This window comes from Prionailurus bengalensis, unplaced genomic scaffold (genome assembly GCF_016509475.1).
Source record: "Prionailurus bengalensis isolate Pbe53 unplaced genomic scaffold, Fcat_Pben_1.1_paternal_pri Un_scaffold_53, whole genome shotgun sequence".
Taxonomy (NCBI): domain Eukaryota; kingdom Metazoa; phylum Chordata; class Mammalia; order Carnivora; family Felidae; genus Prionailurus; species Prionailurus bengalensis.
Genome location: NW_025091156.1, coordinates 27,803 through 47,823, shown reverse-complemented (window position 1 = coordinate 47,823; position 20,021 = coordinate 27,803). Strand labels below are relative to the sequence as shown.

At 42.0% G+C, this 20,021-nt stretch overlaps 1 protein-coding gene and 1 long non-coding RNA gene across 4 annotated transcripts in view; one reads left to right on the top strand and one right to left on the bottom strand.

The window, feature by feature from the left end:
* LOC122478350 (transport and Golgi organization protein 1 homolog) overlaps positions 1 to 20,021 on the bottom strand; it is a 98,298-nt gene that overhangs the window by 54,179 nt on the left and 24,098 nt on the right. The window lies entirely within an intron of this gene.
* On the top strand, positions 2,909 to 5,989 carry LOC122478358. 2 transcript variants are annotated; one of them, XR_006295964.1, is made up of 4 exons: positions 2,909 to 3,018; positions 5,010 to 5,110; positions 5,789 to 5,849; positions 5,956 to 5,988. It is a non-coding gene; the product is annotated as an uncharacterized LOC122478358 (long non-coding RNA). The 2 variants fall into 2 exon arrangements; XR_006295965.1 differs by lacking the exon at positions 5,789 to 5,849 and having other exon boundaries at positions 5,956 to 5,989.

The following is a 20,021-nucleotide window of genomic DNA, read 5'->3' as shown; positions in this document are numbered from 1 at the left end:
CCTAAGCTTAGAGAAGAAGCCAGATATTGCCAGGCAGGGTGTGTGTCACAAGAGAGGTTTAAAACAAGGTTCTGAGTCTGAGGTGGAGGGAGCCGTCCATGCCAGGGGAGAATGAGAAGTGAATGTGACACAAATGGGGGAAATGTACTCTGCATGGGCTCCATAGACTGTGGTGATGCTGTGGCGCTGTCTGTTGAGAGCCAGGGTGGCTGCCCGACACTTAACGAGCCCTCAAAGGCTGGTGTTCATCCCTTTGAATGCAGTGGTGGTGGTGGCGAGAAGAATGATCTCAGGGCATGAGAGCTCTCCCAGTGGGCCAGCCAATAGAAGTTTGCACTCTGTGGTCAGATGAGAGAATTAATCCCTGTTAGAGGAGTCTGTTCTAGAGCTTACGTGTGCTATCCACCTGTAATTGGGTGCTTCCTGTGTGTTGAATAATATTCCTTTAAGGTTGGAGGGTAATACTCGCATGTCGGGATGAAAAAAGTTTGTCTTCTTGGAATTGCCATTAATCCAGATCCTTCAGCCACTAAGTGTAAAGCTGAGATGGTACCCGTATGTTTGATTCCAAAGACCTTGTCCTCCAGGGCCCCTGGCCTAGGGTTCATGAAAGGCAATCTGTGAGCAGGAGGAAGGCATCCAAGACCTTTGAGTAGTCAGTCAGCAGCAGTTTGAGCTTTCTTTGTGTGGAATTCCAAATAGCACCTGGGGGTGTGAGTGGCTCAAATCCAGACTAAATGATGTTTTTTTTGTTTTTGTTTGTTCCTTTATTTGCTGGGACCTCTCTGTTACCTTAATACTTGGAGGAGAGAAACGTAAGTTGATAGGATTTGATTTTTCTGTTTCATCTCTGGTGGTGACTATTTAAAGGGACTGAGTTTTCCAAGAAGGGTGCTTCCAGATGAGAGAGAAATTAGCAGAAGATATTTTATTGCATTTCTCCATTTTGGACAATATTTTAAATAGGAATCGCATTGAAATAGGCTTTCTTCGGTTTAAAATGCTGCTGAAACTTGATTTCTTCAGACACACGGGAAAGCTAAAATGTTAGTTACACCCACCTGTCAGATCATGTGTCTGTGCCGCTAAAACACTGGGATTATTCGATAGAACTGGTTTGGTAACAACCTCAGAAATTGTTTTTATCTCCTTTTAGTTAGTTTACAGCAAACAACCACGAAGATCAATAATTTTAAGAAAGAAAACAAAGAACTTGCTGAAGATATATCCACTTGGGAACAGAAGGCAGCATTGCCCTTTCAAATATTTTGTGTGATTTCATTTTGGTTACTTCCACTCTGGTAGAGCATCCTACTGACCTATTTCATGTGTTCTATAAACAGTCCCAATTGAAGACAAGCTTCACAAATGTAAAGAGCTACCTCTCTATTTGTGAAAGGAGTCACACATTAGAAGACAGGTTTATCTATCATTATGCTTTTTTTTTTTGAATTCTGATTCCTTTTTCATGTTTTATAAAACTCTGAATTAAAGAAACGTCTTCAGGAAACTAAGAACGGAAGTTTCTCTCTGATGAAGCTCTTAAATGGAAGGTAAGAATCCCTTCTTTGCCTAGATTGCATTCTAAAAACACAAGTAAAATAATGAATTATTATTACTCATTCAACATGGTTTGTTAAAGGAGAACATCAAGAAAGTTGAGCACTTTAATGAAATTTTAAAAGACACCCTTCAAAGTGCACATGCTGCCTTGCTATCTCAGAGAGAGAGAGGAATGTGAAGAATCAGGAAGTGCTAAGACTTGGCTGCTGAGTTTTACTGTAATTGGGCTTTGGAAAAATTTTTTTTTCATTGGCATTGAGTGAGGTAAGCACAGCATATTAGCTTCCATTTACCACAGTAGAGAGCGGGCCTCTGGGAGTCCAACCTCCTGCCCAGGGACCTGGAATTTCACCACGACCACCATGATGACTTTTGCCATTTCCAGGACTAGGATTTATCTTTTGTGTTCACAACTAATTATCACATCATTCAGCTCTGCCCTCCAAGATATATAGAAAACTCTCAAAGACAGTTGAGAGATAATGGGGAAAATCTAAAGTGTATAGTCCCTTCCTTTTTTAAAAAAGTTATTTTTAAATTATTCTTTATTATTATTATTTTTATTATTATTATTATTTTAGTGAGAGAGGGCATGCAAGTGGGGGAGAGAGGCAGAGGGAAAGAGAGAATCTTAAGAAGGATCCATGCTCAGCGTGGAGCCCAACACAGGGCTAGATCCCATGATCCTGGAATCATGACCTGACCCGAAATCAAGACTCTGACACTCAACTGAACGAGCCACCCAGGTGCTCCATAGTCTCTTTCTCTCTTAATGCTGAACAGTGAATTTTCAACATGAATGGGGAAAACGTGTGTGTTTGTGTGTGTGTATGCACACACACACATATACAGATGTATATAAATATATATATATTCCAACAAGAAAACCATTTATAAGCTATCTGACATGAACTATTTCCACCATCTTTATCTTCTCCTAGTGATATTTATGCCTCAAGGTCTTTGTTTATTGCAATGCACAATCCTGTTGTGTTAGGTGCACTCAAATTTTTGTGCGATCATTACTTATGGAAAGTGTTTTTCTCTTATCTGTCTTACTTAAAAACGCAAGATGAAAATGGTGAATTCGAGCATGTAGAGTTGAGAGTCTTGAGGTCCAATAACTGTCAACTGGAAAGTATGCTGTCTGTTGCGGAGAAATCCCCATATTGGTGACAATGACTTTGCATTGGAAAGGGAAAGAGTGCCTTCCTGCCTTCACGGTTCTTGCCCTTTTCCTATCTCACCAAAAACAAGTCTCAGGTCATGTGCACACTTAGAAAGCAAATCCATGTTTGCACAGAAAATAAAAAGGCCCTGGAAGACAAGTGTAATGCACTGAGGTCTGTGAAAGCAACCAAAGAAGAAAAAGTCAAACAGCTGAAGGACAAAGCAGGCATCCTTGAAGAATTCTATGAAGAAAGAAAAGTGGCTATAGAAGAGTGAAATGTTCACGTGAGAACTATCACAAGCACTGTCGTATGAATGAATGTGACGGCCAGTAGAGATAATTAAAATTCTTTTCGAATTTTTTGCCAAATACATTCAGAATTGTGCCTGTCCTTCTTACCTTGCTTTCTGTCACCCGCATTTTCCTTTCTGTCCTAAGTGCTTGTCACACATTGTGTCATGTATTTGGGGTGGAAGAGGGAAGGTATCAGCACTAATAACATTGATATTTGTATCTGCTTGGGATCCATTTCCATTGGCCCATGGGTTTCAGTCCCATCACGTTGTCTTGTCATCCAGGAATTAGGTCACTTTTGTTCAGGACCACACATGGGTCAAGAATGTGTAGGGGAAAAATCAATGATCTTGCTGCAGAAACCACAGAAATTTATTTCTGGAAAGTGGGTAGGGGCGCCAGTAGTACTGGATCCCTGCATCAGTTCTGCTAGTGAGATTGTTCACAGCAGGCCAATCCCTAAGGAAGCTGAGTTATTTCCTGTCTCCCGATTTTTGAAGTGTAACTCCTCTGAGTCTTGACCAAAGCCCGCAGCTTCACTAGGGCTCATCTTTGCTGGCCGCCTCTGAACTAAACAAGTTTCCTTCTAAGTCTGTGCCCGTAAAGTTGTTCAGCTATTCTGCAGTTCAGTTTTCTGTCCCCAAGTTCATTGATGAGTCCTGGGGAGATTGGTTCCCACTGCCAGGCTGGCTTTGTCCTGGGCTTCCTTCTTCTCCATCTTGGTCACATGTGTCTTCATGGGGTCATTAGAAATTTGGTGCATTCGCTCACATGTTTCCTCCTTTGTACAGTATTTCCTTTTGTTCTCAGGAGGAGATCAGGGCCTTTAGAGTCCCTCATTCACATTGAAAAGGAAATACTTCCTTCACTTCCCTGGAGACTCAGCTTCTGTTAGTCCTTCCCACACCTGGGGTGGAGCCTGCTCTGTCTCACTGGCATCTTGTTTTTATCATTTCTAAACTCTTTGGGGGAGCACGTACAGCACCCTGGCCACCTTTCTATTTTCAATCCCTTACAACAGAACCACTACATTCCAGCCATTCCAGAAAGCATTTGTTGAAGGACTGCCTGAGATGCCGGAAGGAAATGCATGTGCCTTTCTCTGTCTAGAGGTTTTGTGTCAGTTTCTAGGAGTCTTTCAATTTTGCATGTGACTCTTGAATACATCCAGTACCAAGTTGAAACCCTTTAAAGCAACACCATGAACAAAATAGTCTGAGGGCAACACAGCAAACCAGCCTTTCTAAGCATTTCCCTTTGCTGCCTTCACTGTCAATGAACTGAGTCTTGTTCAAGTAGATTGGCTCCATGAAGTTGATAGTTTTCCATCTGAAATCTGTTTCCTGGAGATAAACCCAGACTGTGTGACAGTTCATATCAGGTTCTACCTCAGGTGATGTTGCTGCTCTAAGATTGGCCTTTTCCTCCACCAGGATATGTGAAGGTGGACGCAGGGGTTGTACTCCTGACTCTAGCGATGTCTGGGAGTGAGCTGCAATGTTGGGGAAGCCATATCCTGGAAGGTCGTCTTTCAGCGTGATTGTCTGTGTCAGGGTACAACTTCTGGACTGAGAATCAGGGCTCCCCACGGAGGTGTGAGACTAGTGATGATCCCTTGCTTCATCCTAATGGGTATGGGTGGTCAGACAAGGTTTTTGACACTGAACTGAAATGAGCCTTCACCATCTCAAACCAAAGTCCAGCTCTGGGAAGGCACAAAGTGCAATGTTATTTGATGACTTTATGTTGAAGGAGAGGAAACAGGTCTGAGAGCAGAGACATGGCAGCAGACAGAGGTTGAATTTTCTTTAACTTAAATGGGGTGTTCAGTTCATTTCTCTGACTGTGTTGTCAGTCTGTGCATTTACGGGAGAGGTGGGGAAAGGTATTTGTATCTAGGCCTACAAGAGTGCTGGGAGGTAAAAAGGCAGAATTTGTGGACCTTGGCTCCTGGACAGTGTATAGGTCTTTCCCATCTTAGGAAGCTGAAAATGACACAGTGTGAACTGGCGGCAAAGAAGAATCAGCTGGCAGCTGCAGGGGAAATGTGAAAATAGCCATGAAAGAAATAAACAAGTACAAGTGAGTTCAGCTACTAATTACCAGCAGCTCATGAAACCTCTCTTCATTTCTTTTGTTTTTAACCTTATTACAAAGTTAAAAGTCTATGTTTAGACTCAACATAGTAATATAAATAAAAATGCAGAGCACATATGCATAGAGTATTAACAGATAAAAAAGGTAAGATTTAGAAAGAACAAAACAACTAACTTCATCAACATTTCCAGATTTCAAGCAATGGCCAGACTGTGTGGAAACTTCATCCATGCCAACGTTCCTGGGGGGTGGTGTCAAGTATCATAATCTGTAGGAAAGCAGTGTGTCTTAGAATGAATCATACCATCAACATGGTAGTGCCATTTCATGGCCCTGGTCTTTGCAACTGTAGAAAACATGGGGAAGATCTAAGTGAAAGGACGAAAGAGCTTTATGATGAAAGACACTTGTCACATGATCAATTAGGGCACAACTGAAAGTGGGAAGGAATTATGTGAACTCTGACCCTACAGTCATGGAATGAGTTAGGAAAGGATGGAACAACAGTTTTGATCCTATTGTACATTTACAATCATGTGGAAAGTGTTTCATGTGTAAAATTGTATTAGGGGACAGATAGGAGGATGATGACAACATGGGCAGATTATTGAAAATCATACCCAATATTGGGCCTTATCTGACAAAAGCAACTATAACTCACAGGCAACAAAATGGACAAAGACAAGAACAGCTGCAGCAGGCAGAACTCACCTTCAGACACCAGGTAACCTGAGCTCTGCCTGACATATGGAACCCTTAGTACCTCATGTGGGTGAGTGTAGTGGTCCTTGGAATTCCTAAACACGGACTTTTCATTGTTGCTTTTTCAGATCGCAGTTCAGGAGAATAATGCTCAGGACAACACCCTCCCTCTTTGGTGCACAGTCTGGCACGACTGAAGGGGGATGTGTTTTTCTCCCCCAGATCAAGCCTCGGATCTGGGAGAGGGAAATGGCAGAGCAGAGCCGGGAGGTCGCCCGCTTGAAACACAGGTGTGGGAGCGTGACATGAGTTTTTATGGGTGTTTTGAGGGATGACAGCTGGGCTGTTTAGCGTCTTGTCAGAGGACGTGGCATTGCAATTCTTACAGAAGTCCATTCTTTTTCTGTATCCAAGACTGGGTGGGATGGAAGGAAAGAGGCTGCTTGAGCGATACAGGAGATGGAGACCAATGCCTGGAAGTCCAGAGATGCAGAACCCTCGAGGAGAGGTAAGGGGCACGTGGTGATGTGCAGCAGCCTGATTTCTGCAGTAAAGCCTTTTCCTGTGGTGATGATCGTGTGTCCTGGACAGAACCACAATTACTACCTAAGGATAGCAGGTGGTCTGAAGGGGTGACAGGAGGGCATTCTCCTCTGGTGCCCCAGGCAGCGGAGCACCTGTCCCTGTGACTGGTGGAGCTCAGGCCTCTCCCCTGAACACAGACCCTCCCACCTCCTCCAGCATCCCCTAGCTAAAGAGAGGATCCTGGAGGGGATGACGGGACATGGGCCTTAGCTTTCTTCCCACCTTGACACAATGTGAAGACTTTATTTTAGTTTTGTTTGAGGAGTTCATTTCATTACTATTTTTAATGTTGTCATTTTTATTTTATTTTTTCTTGAACCATAGCCCTAAGTTCCTAAATTCAGGCTCCATATAGTTTCGTCCTCTGATGTTATCAGGGCAAGTCTGTGGCCTCACTGCTAAATACCCATCGTTTTCCTTTTCTCATTTGCATATTAGTGTAAGTACATTTCTATTCAGATATAGTTATATAATAACTTTCCATGTAGAAGGCAGCTTATAGATAAGCGAAAAGAGTGAACAATCCACCTGGAGCCTGAAGAAACATACCCAGGTTGAGCATTCCCTGATGATACATCCCAATCAGTATTCTCCATTTACCCCTTTAAAGCTCATTTGTTTTGAGAGAGAGACAGAGAAAGAGAGAGAGAGAGAGAGAGAGAGAGAGAGAGTGTGTGTGTGTGTGTGTGTGTGTGTGTGTGTGTGTGTGCATCTGGGAGGACCAGAGAGAGAGGTGGGGAGAGAGAATCCCAACACTGTCAGGGTGGAGCCAGACGCAGGGCTTGAACTCACAAGCTGTGAGATCATGACCTGAGCCAAAATCGAGAGTCAGATGATTAACTGACTGAGCCACCCAGGCATCCTCATTTTTATTCTTAATCTGTAATGAAATGGTGATTTCCCATAATGTATACTGAGAAACCTCTGTTTAAGTGATGACTTCTAGATTGCTAGTTGAGCCTGACCTGACCACAGTTATTTGATTAATTACGAAAACCATGAACTAGGGCACGGTGGGGTCTTTATCAAGGTGATGGGATTGTCCCCCTTATCCTTGGGGGTTACCTGAGGCATGTGGGATACCCTCTGCCTCTGGCCAAGGACCTGTGTGTAGGGAACAGTTTAAGATATTGGAGGACTGAGGTGGGGGCTTCTTTTAATTTCACACAGTCCACTAAAATAGAATAAATCTCTATCCCTTCTGGGGTCCTTAGCAGATCCAGAAACTGATGCAACCTCTGTGAGTTACCAGCTCTGACTGTACAAAGAATGCAGACAAGGACAAGGTAAATCCTGGGACCATTCTCAGTTGTAACACTTTCGGGAAACCCTCATCTGTCTGTACAGCATGCTCCCCTGGCCTAGTCTCATTTTGTGTGTTGTGTGATAGGTCTGCTTGTTATTTGTTTTCCAAATAACACTCTTAACCTTAACCTAGGAGCCTACAAGCTTCTCTATTTTCAGCCTGTCATCTTTTTGTGGTAAGTTTAGAAGCCCAAAGGGCTTAGAGGCTGAGTACCCTAAAACTTTACCATGTGTTTCTGGAAATAACGAGAGGAGGATGACCCCATATTCCAAACAGATGTCTCCTGGCCTGGGTCACCCCTTCCAGACCTCAACTCTGTGGGAACAGTGTGGCTGCTGTGTCTTCCTTTCTTGATTCTGGCTAGGACATTAACCTGCTAGAAAGTCTACCGTATTGTTTAAAATTGAAAAATGCAAAACCCCATCATTACTCCAACTTTTTATTTTGAGCCCTGTGCAATTACAAAATTTTTTTAATGTTTATTTATTTCTGAGACAGAGAGGGACAGAGCATGAGTGGGGAAGGAGCAGAGAGAGAGGGAGACAGAGAATCAGAAGCAGGCTCCAGGCTCTAACCTATCAGCACAGAGCACGACACGGGGCTTGAACTCACAAACTGTGAGATCATGACCTGAGATGAAGTCGGTCCCTCAACCGACTGAGCCACCCAGGTGTCCCTGTGCCCTGTGCGATTCAGAGTTGTCTTAGACAAAGTCATTATCATCACTCATCACCTTCCCATCTTTGTTGGTAAATGAGTTATCTGGAATCCTTCCAGCTATACCTTAGGTAAAAATAACCTGAACATTGTGTCCTTCGATTGTGTTCATATGAGCAGTTTCTGGTTGTGTCCCCAGTCACTGTTAGAGCTGATACAGTCTCATGACACATCCCAGGAGTTTTATACCAAAACACTTGCATTAAAGCTGTTATGTGAATTTTTACCTTTTTTGTTTCTGTAGGACTTAATTACTCTGTGTCCTGTAATATGCTTCAAGTCAGAATTCCCTATGAATTAAGATGAACACATCTGAGCTTTGGAGTCATTCACCACAAGTCACTTGTTCCTCACAGAAGACTTCCTCCAGGCATCCTCCACTCCCCAGAGGTCTCAGAGGCCTTTGACAACACTTCAAGAGGGAAGACTCCTTTCTCAGGGAGAGGAGCAGAGGAGGCAAAGTGAGGGTCCGGCTGCAGAACTTTTCCCCAGGAGTGGCTGTGATTCCATGAGCAGAATAAGAGCCATTTATTTGCACTCAATTTGTTGTGTTCCTATTATACCAAAAACAGAGCATCAGGAGTCACTGCAGAGGAGGCATGCAGGGTGAACTGGGACATAGATGCCTGCCTGTCTGGAGAATGCTGCTTCATCACTATGTAATCACTTCTGTTAACCCTCTAGGACAGGACCCTTGCCATTTTACTTCCGCAGACATGGGCAGTGATGTGTGGTGACAGCAGTTCCTCCTCTTGCATCCACCACCCCAAGCTGTAGGTGGTATCCAGTGGCAGGGACAGAGTTTTCAGGTACTGATGCTACTCTCTTGGATCCTGGTGGCAGAGAAGGTGGCAGGTGCTGACACGTTCTTCTCTGGGTTACAGCTGCTTTGGGTATTGGTTCTCTTGTCTGGCATATGCACATAGCTGTCACTTCTGTTCTGCAGGACAGTGTGGATCCATGGGGACTTCCTCCGTTAACTGGAAGATTCTGCAGACAAGGACCCTGGACGCACCCCCATGGGCTATTCGGCACATCCACCTCCTGAACCTTGGTGGCCCTGGGGTCACCCCGAACCCTCCACCAGCAACACTTGGTAAGATGATCTGAGCGGTATGAGTTGACTTGTAAAGCACACTCATTTTTGTTGGTGTTAGGTCTTTGGCCAAGGTGCTAGGTGGTACCACAGACCATTATGATGCAAGGGGAATGTGTCTGCCGCCATTACCACATTCCTTGTGTTTCATGATCGACATATCATCTTTCTGTCATTTCCTCTACTCTGTGTTGGTACAGGTGTCTCTCGTGGAGAAGGAATGGGGCTGTATGCAGAAAAGCAGATATAGCGGTTCAGCAGAAATGCCCTGCCCGCGGCTGGGCTCTGTGAGGCATGAGGCACAGCCTAATGTATATCCATGTACTCGAGCCCCAGCCATCCATCATTGTTTGATGAGTGATGAAAACATCTGAATCAAGGCTTTTACAGGTCTTCGTCAGGGTTTACAGGAAGGGTCTTCCACTTCTTGGGGATCACCTGAGGGATGAGGCACACCCTCTGCATGTGATTTGTGATCTGACTGGAGCAAAGAGTTTAAGTTGTTTCAGGAATGTGGGGAGGGTTTTTTTGTTTTGTTTTGTTTTGTTTTTAATCCCCCAACAGTCTACTCAAATCAGAATAAATGTCCATCCCATCCCGGGCCTTTAGCCAGGTCCAGAAGCTGGTGTCACCCCCGTGAGTGATACCAATACTGACTCTACCAAAAGTGCCGAGAAGTACAAGGGAAATTCTCTGGCCATTTTCAGTTCTAAGTCTCTCCTGACACCCGCATCTTTCTGTACAGCACACTCTCCTGCCAATGTCTCTGGTTTCTGTGTCGTATGATATGTCTGCTTGTGTTTTTATTTCCAAACGCACAACCTTTACCCAATAGTCTACGGGCTTCTCTACTGTCCACCTGGCATCTCTTTGTGGTAAGTTTACAAGTGAAATGTGCTTAGGGGTGAGGACCTTAGGGCTTTTCGAGTGTGTTCCTGGAAATAAGCCAAGGTGGATGATCCCACACTCCACTTGGAAGTCTCCTGGCTTCCTCATTCTTTCTGGATCTCCTCAATGTGGCATCACTGCTCTTGCTGTTTCTTCCTCTCCTGTTTCTGTCAAGGGTTTTAATGTGTTCAGAAAATCTGTCGATATCTCTACAATCTGAAAATGCAAACTCCCTTCACTGCAACTTATATTTTTGTATGTGTCATTTAGAGTGGTCTTAGACAGCATAACTTTCACATCCATCAGCATTCGATCTTTTTGTGGAAAACATGCTATCCAGAATCCCTTCAGGTGTGCCCTGGGTATGAACATTCTGAACTATAAGAGGTGACATACTTGTTGTAGAAAACACGCACTGAAAGTTAAGTTGTGAAGAGAAAATCCAAAATTACCTGTGTGGCAAGTCCCCACCATGGCCTTCCCTTGTGTTCATATGAGCAGGTTCTGTTCTGTCCTGTTTCAGAGGTACGGGTAAAACACGGAAATGTACACCAGAAATCAAAGTGCATTTGTGTTAATTTTGTTAATTAGAATTTCAGCTCATTTTTTTAGAGGACAAAAGTACCCTGCAAATTTTACTCTACTTAAGCTGAGAAGTACCTCTGAATTAAAATAAATTAGCTGAACCCAATTAACATGTATAGGCAAAGTGTTTCTCTAAGAGCATGCTTTCTTTCCAGGTTCTCTGCAGGACCTCAGGATCCCTATCGCCCCATGTGCCTCTGTGCCACTGGATAGCACTTCCAGGGAGAAGGAGACCCTACTGTCAGGAGAGTAGCAGATCGGGCACAGGCGGGGGATTAGAGGCAGAGCTTTGAGCCACAAGGGCTATGATTCCCTGGGTGGAAACTGGGACTGTCATTACTTCTCATTCTGTAGTTCTTCACATACACAGTAAGCAGCCTTTGTGGCGGAGGGGTATAAACGGTGGGGGGGGGGGGGGTGACTGTGGACTTAGATGTCTTCCTATGGGGAGTATGCTATTTTATTAATTTAGTATTCACTCCATAAATCCTCTAGGAAAAGAGCCCTTGCTCTTTTCACAGTGGTCACAAAGAGGGGACAAAGGAGCTGGGACGGAGGAGCTGGGTGGCGCCATTTCCCTCCTCTGCCCCCCAGCATAAACACAGAGCCACCTACCGGAAACAAGGCAATTCCCACACTGACTGCCTAACCTGCTTACACCAAGCCCCACCTTCCTGTGCTCTGGCGAGACTGGCCTTCTAGGTCAAGCTTGCCTCGGTCCCAGTGGAGCTGAAGACCAGCAGAAGCCCCTGACCATACCACCTCTCTTAACCAGACAGTTGTGCAGGGCTTCACTTCTCGTGGCAGTCGTTTCAAGTCTCATTTAACAAGCAGATCAGAGCAGACCTAGATAAAACTCACCACATTCTGGCCAAGGACCATACATTGCCCATACAACTGGCCTGAAGGATAGTGCAACCAGAACACAAAACAGTGCATGCAACACACACCACACACACTCCCTGATGTGCCCGGCCCTGGACACTAGATGACATCCTCTTCATAAAGCCATTTATCTCACAGGCAGGTAACATAAGGAGCTTTTGGAACACAGAGAAGGCAAATACTCAGCCAAAATGCCAAGACAAGAGGAATGCATCCCAAATGAAAGAACAAGATAAGCTTATGGCCAGAGAAATGGAAGGAACACTTCCAAACTCATTCTATGAGGCCAGCATGGCCTTGAGTCCAAACTGTACAAAGACCCCACTAAAAAGGAAAACTACAGACCAATTTCCCTGATGAACCTGGATGCAAAAATTCGCAACAAAAATTAGCACACCGGATCCAACAATACATAAAAAGAATTAATCCCCACAATGAGGTGGGATTTATTCCCTGGGATGCACAACTGATTCAATGTCTGCTAATCAACTGATGGGATACATCACATTGATAAAAGAAAGGATAAGGACCACATGATCCTCTCAACAGATGCAGAAAAAGCATTTGACCAAATACAGAATCCTCTTTTGATGGGAAAAAAAAAACCCTCATGAAAGGAGGGATAGAAGGATCGTGCCTCAACATCATAATGTCCAGATACGCAAGTCCCACAACCAATATCACCTTCAATGGGGAAAAACTGAGAGCTTTTCTCCTAAGGTTAGGAACATGACAGGGATATCCACTCTCGCCACTGTTATTCGACATACTGTTGGAAGTCCTAGCCTCAGCAATCAGACAACAAAAATAAATAAAGGTGTCCAAACTGGCAAGGAGGAGTCAAACTTTCCCTCCTCGCAGACATGATATTCTCCATGGAAAATCCAAAAGACTCCACCAAAATATTGCTAGGACTCATACAGGAATGCAGGAAAGCCTCAGGATATAAAATCAATATACAGAGTTTGATTGCATTTCTATACGCCAATAATGAAGCAGCACAAAGAGAAATCAAGGAATTTATCTCATGTACAATTGCACTGAAGACCATAAAATACCTAGGGCTCAACCTAACCAAAGAGGTAAAAGACCAGTACACTGAAAAGAATAGAGGGGTGCCTGGGTGGCTCAGTTGGTTAAGCACCGACTTCAGCTCAGGTCATGATTCCCCAGTTTGTGGGTTCAAGCCCCACATAGGGCTGTGTGCTGGCAGCTTGGAGCCTGGAACCTGTTTCAGATTTTGTGTCTCCCTCTTCTCTCTGCCCCTTCCCTGCTCATGCGCACTCTCTCTCTCTTTCTCCCTCTTGCTCTCTCTCTCAAAAAATAAATAAACGTTAACAAAATTAAAAGAAAAAACAACAGAACATCTATGAAAGAAATTGAAGACAGAAAAAGAAAATGGAAAGAAATGGAAAAACATTCCATGATCATGGATTGGAAGAACAAATATTGATAAAATGTCAATACTACCCAAAGCTATCTACACATTCAATGCAATCCCAATCAAAATTGCACCAGCATTCTTCTCGCAGCTAGAACAAGCAATCCTAAAATTTGTATGGAACCACAAAACTTTGTTTGGAAACCACAAAACGTTTTTGGCTATGGAATAGCCAAAGTAATCTTGAAGAAGAAGACCAAAGCGGGAGACATCCCAATTCTGGACTTTATCATGTATTACAAAGCTATAATCATCAAGACAGTATGATACGGGCACAAAAACAGACACATAGAACAATGGAACAGAATAGGGAACCCAGAAGTGGACCCTCCAACATATGGCCGACTCATCTGTGACAAAGCAGGGAAGAATATCCAATGGACAAAAAGAGTCTCTTCAGCAAATGGTACTGGGAAAACTGGAGAGTGAGAAGAATGAACCTGGACCATGTTCTGAAACCATATATACACAACCTCAAAATGCATGAAAGATCTAAATGTACAGACAGGAAACCATCCAAATCCTAGAAGAGAAAACAGGCAACCTACCTCTTTGATCCTGGCCACAGCAACTTCTTGCTTGTCATGTCCCCAGAACCAAGGGAAACAAAACCAAAAATGAACTATTGGGACCTCAAGATAAAAAGCTTCTGCACAGCAGAGGACACAATCAGCAAAACTAAAAGGCAGCTGAATGGAATGGGAGGAGATATCTACAAGTGACATATCACATAAGGGGTTAATATCCAAAATCTATAAAGAATTATCAAACTCAACACCCAAAAACCAAATAATCCAATGAAGACATGGGCAAAAGACATGAAGAGACACTTTAACAAAGAAGACATCCAGATTGGTCACACATGAAAAGTTGCTCAACCTCACTCGTCATCACGGAAATACAAATCAAAACCACAAGGAGATATCCCCTCACACCTATCAGAATGGCTAAAATTAACACCTCAGGCAACGACACGTGCTGGCAAGGATGCAGAGAAAGGGAACCCTTTTGCAATGCTGGTGGGAATGCAAACTGGTGTAGCTACTCTGGACAATAGTTTGGAGATTCATCACAAAAACTAAAAACAGAATTCCACAATGACCCAGCAATTGCACTACTAGGTATTTATCCAAAGGATACACAAACGCTGACTCGGAGTGGCACGTGCACTCCAATGTTTACAGAAGCATTATCAAAATTAGCTAAATTATGCAAAGAGCCCAAATGACCATTGACTGATGAATGGATGAAGAAGATGTGGTATATTGATATAATGGAATATTTCTCGGCGATCAAAAAGAATGAAATCTTGCTATTCGCAACAACATGGATGGAACCGGACTCTATTATGCTATGCAAAATATATCAGAGAAAGACACACATCATATGATTTCTCTCATCTGTGGAATTTAAGAAATAAAACTGATAAACATAGTGAAAGGAAAGCAGAAATAAGACACACACAAAGAGGGAGTCAAACGATAAGGGACTCTTAAATATAGAGAATGAATGCAGGGTTCCTGGAGGGCTAGTGAATAGGGGAATGGGCTAAATGGGTGATGGGCATGAGGGGGGCACTTGGGATGAGGACTGGGTATTTTTTGTACTTGATGGATCACTAAATTCTACTCCTGAAACTGGATTCCACTATAAGATAACTAACTTGGGCTTAAATTTAAAAATAAATAAATAAATATTAAAAATAAATAAATAAATGTAATACCAGTCAAAAGAAAAGAATATTTAAATCAGACTCTTTGAGTGGAAATGAAAGACCAAAAGTGACACAGACAACAAAGGATCAGAGAAAACATCAAGAAACAATGGCAAAACAACTAATAAAATGGCACTAAATATAGATCTGTCAATAATTACTCTGAATGTAAATGGACTAAATGCTCCAATCAAAAGACATTGGGTAGGGTGTCAGAATAGACAAAAGAAAAAAAAGCAAGTAAACAAACAAACACACAACAAGACCTATCTAGATGCTGCCTACAAAGCCTTATTTGGACCTAAACTCACCTGCAGACTTAAAGGGAGGGAATGAAGAAATATTTCTCATGCCAATAATGTCAAAAGAAAGCCAGTGGCAATACTGATATCAGGCAAAATAAACTCTAAAACCAAGACTGTATTTTTGTACCCTTTGGGAAAATACCTAATAGTGAAATTGGGTAAATACCTAATAGTGAAAGAGCGAAATGTTTATAACAGCATTACCAATGATAGCCAGACTATGGAGAAAGCCCAAATGTACATCAACCGATGAAAGTATAACGGAGGTGTGGGGTAGGTGTGTGTGTGTATATATATGTATACACATACATACATACATATGTATATACATACGTAAATATAATGCCTACATACACACAATGGAATATTACTCAGCCATCAAAAAGAATGAAATGTTGCCAATTGCAATGATGTGAATAGAGCCAGAATGGATTGTGCTAAGTGAAATACGTCAATCAGAGAAAGACAAATATATGATTTCATTCCTGTGGAATTTAAGAAACAAAACAGAGGACAACATGGCAAGAGGGCAGTAAAAGAGAAGAGTGGTAACAAACCATATGAGTCTCTTAATGATAGAGCAAAAACTGAGGGTTGATGGAGGGAGATGGGTGGGGGATGGGTACTAAGGAGGGCACTTGTTGTGATGAGCACTGGGCGTTGTATGTAACTGATGAATCACTAAATTCTACTCCCGAAACCAATCATGCACTGTATGTCACCTAAAGCTTAAATTAAAAAAATAAAGCTGTAACAAGAGATGAAGACGGACACTATCTCATAATAAAGGGGAAACCAAACAAGAAGATCCAACGATTGTAAATTTTTAGGCACCCAACATACAACCACTGAATATAGAAAACAATTAACAACAAATGTAAAGAAACTCATTTATAATAATTTAAGGATAGTAGAGGTCTTTAACACATCACTCACATCAACAGACAGAACCTCTGAGCAGAAAATCAACAAGGAAACAATGGCTTTGAATGACACACTGGACCAGATGGGTTTAACAGATATATTCAGAACACTCCATACTAAAATGGCAGAATACACATTCTTTTCAAGTGCACATGGGACATTCTCCAGAATCGATCACATTCTAGGTCACAAATCAGGCCTCAACAGATACCCAGAGACAGAGATCAGAGCAAGCATCTTTTCTGACCACAAAACTAGGAAACTTGAAGTCATCCACAAAAAAAAAAAAAAAAAAAAAAGAAAAGAAAAGAAAGAAAGAAAGAAAGAAAGAAAGAAAGAAAGAAAGAAAGAAAGAAAGAAAAAAGTGAATAAAGGCCACAAATAAAGGGTGGTTAAACAACACGCTACTAAACGAATGGGTCACCCAGGAAATCAATGAGAAAATACACTGAAACAAATGAAAATGAATATAAAGATGCACTGGTAAAAACCTTTGGAATGAGGCAAAAGCAGTCTAAGATGGAAGTATATATAGCAATACAAGCCTACCTTACAGAGCAAGAAAAATCTCAAACAATCGAAACTTAACACCCAAGGGAATGAGAAAAAGAACAATGCAAGCTTAAAGACGGCAGAAAGAAGGAAATAATAAAGATTAAGGCAGAAATAAGTGATAATAGAAACTAGTAAAACACTAAATCAGTGAAACCAGGGGCTGGTTCTTTAAAAACAGTAATCACCTTGAAAACCTCCTAGGCAGACTTTTCACAAAGAAGAGAGAAAGGACTCAAATAAATAAAATCACAAATAAGAAAGGAGAAATAACAGTCCACAACACAGAAATACAGTTAGAAGATAATATTAGGGAAAACGATAGGCAACAAATTGGACACTCTGAGAAATATGGATAAATTCCTCGAAACACATAAACTACCAAAACTGAAACAGGAAGATACATAAAATCTGAAACCAGAAAGAAACTGAATCAGTAATAAAAAAAATATCTCCCCCAACACAAGAAGAGTTCAGGGCCAGCTGGCTTCACTGAGGAATTCTACCAAACATTTAAAGAAGAGGGGATATCTATTCTTCTCGAATTATTACAAAAAATAAAAAAGGAAAACTTACCAATTCATGTCATCAGGCCATCATTACCCTGATACCAAAACCAGATAAAGACTCCCCTAAAGCAGAAAACTACAGGGGCCTCTGGGTGATTCGGTCGGTTGACTGTCCAACTCTTAACTTCAGATTAGGTCATTATCTTGCAGTTCCTGGGTTCGAGTCCCACATTGGACCCTGCGCTGACAGTGTGGAGCATGCTCAGGATTCTCTCTCTCTCCCATCCCTCTGCCCTCCCTCACCTATACGTACTCTAAGTAAATGAATAAACATTTTTTTTAAAATTTTTTTTTTCAACGTTTATTTATTTTTGGGACAGAGAGAGACAGAGCATGAACGGGGGAGGGGCAGAGAGAGAGGGAGACACAGAATCGGAAACAGGCTCCAGGCTCTGAGCCATCGGCCCAGAGCCCGACGCGGGGCTCGAACTCACGGACCGCGAGATCGTGACCTGGCTGAAGTCGGACGCTTAACCGACTGTGCCACCCAGGCGCCCCATAAACATTTAAAAATATATTTAGAATTTATTTTAAATAAAACTGCAGACCAATAGCCTGATGAGTATGTATGCAGAAATTCTCATGAAAATACATTCAAACTAAAGTCAGCATTACATTAATAGAATCATTGACCATAATCAAGTGGGATATACTCCTGGGCTGCAAGGGTGGTTCCACATTCACAGATCAATCAACATGATGCACCACAGTAATAGAAGAAAGGAGAAGAACAATATGATGCTTTCCACAGATGCAGGAAAAGCAGTTGACAAAATGTCACATCCATTCATGACAAAAACCCTCAGCAAAATAGATTGAGACTCAACCTACCTGCACATACCTGCACAACCTACCTGCACAACCTACCTGCCCACCTGTGAAAAACCCACAGCTAATCTCATCCTCAATGGGGAAAAACTGAAAGCTTTTCCTCGAAGGTCAGGAACAAGGCAGGGATGACCCCTCACACCACTGTTACTCCACAGAGTATTGGAAATCCTAGCCACAGCAATCAGGCAACAAAAAGAAATAAGAGGCACCAAGTCGGCAAGGAAGTAGTGGCACGCTCGCTATTTGTAACTGACATGATGCTCTCTATAAAAAATATGAAAGACCCCCATAAAAATTGCTGGAAGTGATACATGAGTTTCACAAGTCACAATATGCAGAAATCAATGTACAGAAATCTATTGCGTTTCTATAGATGAATCATGGATTAACAGCAAGAGAAAGTAACGAATCAATCCCATTGACAGGTGCTGCACCAAGTACCACAACATACCAGGAATAAACCCAACCAAAGAGGTGAAAGACCTATACTCTAAAGGCTATGAAACACTGATGAAAGAAATAGAAGAGGACACAAAGAAATGAGAATACATTTCAAGTTCATGGATGAGAAGAACAAATACTGTTAAAATGTCTACACTCCTCAAAACAATCTACACATGTAATGCAATCCCTATCACCCTAACAAAACATTTGTCACAGAACTAGAACAAGTAATCCCCAAATTTGTATGGAACGACAAAAGACCCCACACTGCCAAAACAAACTTGAAGAAAAGCAAAGCTGGAGACCTCACAATTCCAGACTTGAGGTTATATTACAAACCTGTAATGATGAGAACACTGTACTGGCAAAAAAAAAAAGAAAAAAGAAAAAAAAAAAGAAAAAAAGAAAAAAGAAAAAAAAAAGAAAAAGAAGAAAGAAAGAAAGAAAGAAAAAGAAAAAGAACACACAGACACATAAATCAATAGAATGGAAACCCAGAGATGAACTCACATCTATATGGTCAATTAATCCTCAACAAAGCAGGAAAGAATATCCAATGACAAAAGAGAGTCTTGGGACACAGGGGTGGCTCAGTCACAGAAGCATCTAATTGTGGGTTCAGCTCAGGTCATGATCTCAGCGTTCATCAGTTTGAAACCCGTGTCAGGCTCTGCACGGACAGTGTAGAGCCTGCATGGGATTCTCTCTCTCCACTTCTCTCTGCCCCCTTCTGCATGCTCTCTCTCTCTCTCTCTCTCAAAAATAAATAAATTCACTTAAAAAAGTCTCAAAATATGTTTTTAGAAAAATTAGACAGCATCTTGCAACACAAAACAAAACAACAACAGACCACTTTCTCACAACATGCACAAATATAAATCCCACATGGATAAAGACCTACGTGTGAAACCCAAAACCATAAAAATCCCAGAGGAGAACACAGGCAGTATCTTCTTTGACAATGGCTGTACACACGCCTTTGTTGATATATCTCCTGAGGTAAGGGAAACACAAGCAAGAAGAATGGGACTTCATAAAAATTAAAAGCTTCTGTCACCAAGGAAATAATCAACAAAACTAAAACACAACCTACAGCATGATATTTGCAAACGACATCTGATGAAGGGTTAGTGTCCAAAATATATAAAGTTACACACATCCAAAAAATGAGAAATCCAACTGAAAATGGGCAGAGGGCACGAATAGCTATTTTCCCAAAGAAGACATACAGATAGCTAAGAGACACATGAAAAGATGCTCAATACTCATCTTCAGAGAAATACAATTCAAAAGTACAATGAGATAACTCATCACATCTGTCAGAATGACTAAAATCAATGAATGACGAAACC